Below are 6,000 nucleotides of genomic sequence, written 5' to 3'. Positions count from 1 at the left end.
TAATGTCTGGAACATTTATATTAACATATTTCCATACATATTTCCATACAAATACAAATATAAGATTTTTAGAAATTTCATGTAATGTCTGAAACATTTATATTAACATATTTCCATACATATTTCCATACAAATACAAATATAAGATTTTTAGAAATTTCATGTAATGTCTGAAACATTTATATTAACATATTTCCATACATATTTCCATACAACTACAAATATAAGATTTTTAGAAATTTCATGTAATGTCTGAAACATTTATATTAACATATTTCCATACATATTTCCATTATTGTCCCAAATTTTAGAGATAAGGAATCTGAAGTTTAAAGTGACTTATTCACACTCGGAATTTCATGTGGAAATACTGGAATTCAAGCCAACACAGCCTGGCACAAGCAACCATTCACCTTCTTTATCCATTTATCTGTGGGTGGGCACTTAGGTTGCTTCTGGGTCTTGGCTGTTGTGAACAATGCTGCAGTGAACATGGGGGTGAAGGTGTCTCTTCAAGACAGTGATTTCATTTCGTCGGACAAATACCCAGGAGCAGGATACTCTCACATAAGGTCATTGTCTCAACGGCACTAACGGGGTAGATGTTGTCCCCTTCCCCTTTCCTAAACTATAGTTTAGGAAAATGAAGCTCGATGCAATTGAGCCAGTTTACCCCAATTCTCCAAGCTGTTACCCAGTAAGAGATGATGAGAGAGATTGAAACTCAGGCCTTTCTGACTCCAGTGCCCATGCTCCTTCCTTGACATTGAGCTACTTCACACACAGACACACACAAAGTGTGTAAATGAAACAAGTTCTAAAATGATTCCTCCCCACTGATGTATATAAAGCAGTGCTTAACAGATATCATCCAGGATATAGCCTCTGAACAGAAAGTTTGGAAAAGATGGCATTAGAGAAGACTTCTAGGGAACTCCAAGAACTCTGAAAAGTGATGGGAAAAAAATAATATGTATTCCCTGAGCCTAGATCTCACAATTGTGGAATTTATGTGATTTGCCTGTCAAGGTAACGAAACAAAGGAGGCATGTCTCAGGTGTGGGAAAGAAAAAAGCACTCAGTGGCAATTGGGGGACATAAGACCCCTTCCTCAAGAACCTCAGGAAGCCCCCTCCATTCTTTGACATGAACAAGTGCAGTCTCCTCAGTGTTAAGTGCACCGAAAGGCAGCCTGGGCCCCTCGCTGTGGATCAGACAGCCGCCCAGCCCCACGGCACAGCCAGGTGGCAGAGACAGGACTTGGGGAAGAGAGCGAAATATGCCATTTACACACGACGTGGCACTAGGAATCAGCAATAAAATACTGACACTTGGTGTTGTTAAAACCGATCATTATGTAGCCTGTGGTGACAGCATCAGATTTAATTGCTCTGATCTGAGCTTCTTGGAGGGGAAAGAGGAAAGCTGTGTAGCGGCTCCCCTTGCTGGAGTCCTGCCAAAGCAACAGCGGTGCAGGCACGCCTCCACGATGCGGGGGGCTCTGCGGCCCGGGGCTCAGCCCTAATGAGCCAGGTCGGGAGGCCTCATTCCAGGCGGCCTTCAGCCACGCTCTGCTCCTGGTGACACGGGGCCCGAACCTCGCTCCCCTTCATCCTACACGTGGGGGGTCTTGGCCACAAGACAAACAACTCAAAATAATTTTCAGCCACTTGGTGAATACACTCCCCCACTGGAGATGATATCGCATTGCTAGACATATTTTGAACTACAGATCTTCCCTGATGAGATTTGTGTAAAGCGAGGATCATTTGAGTGGTTTTCATTGAAGTCCCTGCTTTCAAATGCCCCCTGCCAGGTTCCAGTGGAACTGTAAGAATCCTCATTCAGCCCCTCACCTATTTCTGTTGATGTTGAGCTCTATCAAGACATTAGGGTTTACTTGCTTATCCATAGAGCCTTACAGAACATGTAGGTGTTATGAGTTCATATGTCGGTGTATCAGGAAACCTAATTTCTGAGGGCAGTTTGATGGAATATGGACTTAACACTGGATGCAAGGTTGGATTAACTCAGAGAAGAAATGGGCATATTTCCTATTTCCATTGGGAAATATTTTGTCCTTTGAGATATTTTATTTGCATTCAGTGGAGCCCAGGAAACGTTACGTGGAGTCCAGGTATCACAGGAGTTTTCCTGGTGTACTTTGGAGAAGTAATGGGAAATCACACCTGTATCACATACTGTCCAAGCTCTGAGCATCTTTGAGAAATGATGTGTGAGGGAGGAAAATTATACAAGAAATGTTGGATAAAATGACTATTTTTTTTTTAATTTTTTAAAAATTATTTTTGGCTGCGTTGGGTTTTCGTTGCTGCACGCGGGCTTTCTCTAGTTGCGGCGAGCGGGGGCTTCTCATTGCAGTGGCTTCTCTTGTGTGGAGCACGGGCTCTAGGTGCGCAGGCTTCAGTAGTTGTGGCACGCAGGCTCGATAGTTGTGGCTCACGGGCTCTAGAGCGCAGGCTCAGTAGTTGTGGTGCATGAGCTTAGTTGCTCCGCGGCATGTGGGATCTTCCCGGACCAGGGCTCGAACCCGTGTCCCCTGCATTGGCAGGCGGATTCTTAACCACTGCGCCAACAGGGAAGCCCCTAAAGTGACTATTTAAATGTTATACTGAACTCATTAACTGTTGAAACCAAAAACTTTGCTATCAAAATTTGTTCGAGAATCATAGAAGTCTGGAAATAAACACACCATAAACTACATTTTCTAATATCACATCAGGAAAAAATAAGATGAAACTAATTAGGAAGGGAAGTTATATAAGTTATATAAATTAAATTCTGTTGTCTTCTAAGTTTTGCAAAGATATTTTTAACTGGCCTTCTAAAAGTTGGCAAGTTGCCATTAGAAAATAGAAAATTTTCCTTCAGGCTGTGAAAGAGTGGTCTGCAATTCAGAAATGCACTGTAACCTAGATGGTAAAGAAGATGGAATTTTCTGTTTTCTATTTGGATAAATACTAAAAATAAAATAAGCTTATTTTATTGAATCTGCTACTGTTAAGGAAGAGTAGCAAGACAATTCTAAATAATGTGCAATAAATTTCTTTATTTTTTTGAAGCATATTTTCTTTTTTTAAAATAATTAATTAATTCATGTTTGGCTGCATTGGTTGGTGCGTGCGGGCGTGGTGCTACGGCTTCTCATTGCGGTGGCTTCTCTTGTTGTGGAGCACGGGCTTCTAGGCACGCGGGCTTCAGTAGTTGTGGCACACAGGTTCAGTAGTTGTGGCTCACTGGCCCTAGAGCGCAGCTTCAGTACTTGAGGCGCACGGGCTTAGTTGCTCCGCGACATGTGGGATCTTCCCGGACCAGGGCTCGAACCTGTTTTCCTTGCATTGGCAGGTGGATTCTTAACCACTGTACCACCAGGGAAGTACGAAGTTTAATCTTAAATTATGGATAAATAGACTAATGTGATGATTTTTAGTGAGTAAAGAGTTCAAACTATGGATTTAGCAGAAACGGCCCTAAAAGGCAAGGAGCACAGCTTTGGGGTAAGCACGGGGCAAGACTATGCTCTACATCATTCTTTTCTTTTGTGAATTTTAAATGCTTCACAAGTGCTAATAAATTACACCTATCTAAGAAGTACACGTGGTTTTAAAATCTAATTTTCTGAATCCCAAACTAAGACCAAGACTAAGATTAAGTGTCCGCCCAGGGCCTTAATTGAGAGGGTGACAGAGATCAGACACTAGGTAACTCTTGGTTATCTCGTTAATTAATTAAAGTACTGCTGTTTAATTGGCAAAGTCTAACAATTTAAATTTCAAAGAAAAGACAGTTTACTTAAAATCCTTAAGGACTTGTCACACTGCAAACAAAAACACACTTTGAAGAAGTCACCCTCTCCCTCTGGCAGTGTCCTGGTGCTTCTCCGAACCATTCTGGATACTGGACCCCCGGTCTTTGGGAAGTACTGTGATTTCTCTAAGGAAGAGGCAATTATTACATGCTGTCCTCTGGAGCCAGGGTGGATCAGGGGCCCTTTCCCGCTGGAATCACCCCGCAGTACCGCCAGGCCTTCCAGCTGGGCAGCAGATGACAGAGCTGCGCTGCGTGAGTCGCAGGCGTGCAGCGCGATTAGAGGCCGGGCCGCCCTGCTTCCCGGGGCGGGGCGCGCTCCCCGCGGGCGGTGCAGCCTTCCTGCCAGGCCCGGCGCGGTGATGTCATGGGATCCGCGGCTCGGCGAGATGAAAGGGATCCAGCGCGGCCCGCTGGCACCAGGCACAGCTTCCAGCGCGCAATCAGGGCGCAGCGTGGGGACCCGAGCGCTGCGGTCCCGCCACTCAGCCCGGGCTGGGGGCACCGCCGGGCCAACTGGGTGCAAGGAAAAAGGAGGAAAGCAACGTGATCCGGGTCAAACAAAAGAATCCGAGGACGGGGAGGCGGGAGGGCGACTACCTGCTGAAAGGAGCGTTCCAGGAACCCTGCGCGCACACACGCAAACTTGGCCTGCCTTTGATGTGCTGCAACTGATCACCGATCAGATTACGGGCATTTCATCTCGCTGCTCGTCTGCCTTTGATCTGCAGGGCTCTTTTTCTTCTCCTGGATTGGAAGATTCGTCTGGGCTTGCGCTGACATACATTTTGGGGAAGGTAGAGCTTTTGGCACAGAAGCGCTGCCAAGGAGAAACTCAGCTGCCGAAAAGGGTGAGTACTGCAAAGAGCTCAGCACGCTGAAGGCGCAGCGTTCATGTTTCGTTGTGGCTTTCAGTTCGCTTTTCCTGCGAGTTCTCAGAAAAGGTGGTTCTGGTCCAGAGAGCGCGAGCATTTCTCTGCTTGAATACTATGTGTATGGATGAGAGGAAACACGATACTCGGTGCCGTTTCAGTAGTTTGTACAAAGGGTTTGCAATCTGTCGCGCACATTTTACTTGGAAATGAGTTGTTCCAACAGGACAGAAAGGGAGAGAGCTAACTTTAGCAATCACCCGCCGCTGCAGAGCCCGAGGTCTGTAGGCTGTAATTGCTCTAAGTATTTACAGGTTGCTTTACTTAGTAAACGGGCGGAGGAACTCTACTGGATGCCAGTGTTTTCCTTGTTTTCTCATAGAAAAGAGTACAGTGCATCTCTGGCAATACTGTTTCTTTCTTTATTCTCTCACCTCCAAGACTCCAACCTATCAAATACATTTCCTTATGCAGTGTGTATCCTCAAAGGAATCACTGGAGAGGCATTCAAGTATGATTAAAGCCTTTCCTGGGTAAAACTGAAGAATTTTCAAACAGGGAGGTTTAAGTTGTGCTAAGTTTGGTTTAAAAAAAAAAATCCTCTAGTGGTTTTCTGGAACCTTTGGCAATAGCACAGGCCTCATGTACAGAAACATTCACAAAGTTAATATTCCTAAATTAAAATGTACTCTAAATGTAGTGACAGCTGTTGTGAGTTAAAATTTGCCAACTCTATGAAAACTGAGTAATCAACAGTTATGATGTTACATACAGTTTTTAGCCACATTTTCACTTTAGTTTACGCTCAACATGGCAAAACCAAAATATATTGCTGTGCTGAATTTGAAAGTTAGCTTGTTTTGTCAGTTCAGTGATCACATGCATGTGCGCGTGCACACACACACAGAGTAAAGTCTTTACATCGAGATGCAAGAAAATCCAGTGGAAATGTAAGAGCGCCATGTTCACATTAGTTCATTTTAATATTCTGGTCTTAATTTGGGGGGGGGGTAAATAGTTATCATCACAATAGTCTATTTTAGTGCTAGCCGAACCACAGAGAAAGTAAGTGATGAGAGAGATGGGTTATTCTTTAGTCTGAAATTCTGATGAGACAGGAAGGGCCTAATGAGTCTCATTTCACGTGTAATTAATTTTTCAGAGCCAATTAATTAAATTACTTTCTAAACTTTCCTCCTGATAGTCTAAGGAGGATAATTAGCATTGTTTGCTTAATTTTAAAACTGATAGCTGTTAAGTGGAGATTATTTAAAACCATACCAAACTGACTATAAAGATG

General features: G+C 43.9%; 1 protein-coding gene across 3 annotated transcripts in view; it reads left to right on the top strand.

The window, feature by feature from the left end:
- The first annotated feature begins 4,209 nt into the window (after nucleotides 1-4,209).
- Nucleotides 4,210-6,000, top strand: part of TNFRSF19 (TNF receptor superfamily member 19) — a 92,281-nt gene continuing 90,490 nt past the window's right edge. For all 3 annotated transcript variants that reach the window (XM_057533200.1, XM_007164210.2, XM_057533197.1), the window contains exon 1: nucleotides 4,210-4,679. The gene's annotated coding sequence lies outside the window, so the exon portion shown is untranslated. The remainder of the gene's footprint in view (nucleotides 4,680-6,000) is intronic.

The sequence above is a fragment of the Balaenoptera acutorostrata genome, chromosome 18 (genome assembly GCF_949987535.1).
Source record: "Balaenoptera acutorostrata chromosome 18, mBalAcu1.1, whole genome shotgun sequence".
Lineage (NCBI taxonomy): Eukaryota > Metazoa > Chordata > Mammalia > Artiodactyla > Balaenopteridae > Balaenoptera > Balaenoptera acutorostrata.
This window is presented reverse-complemented; position numbering and strand designations above follow the sequence as displayed.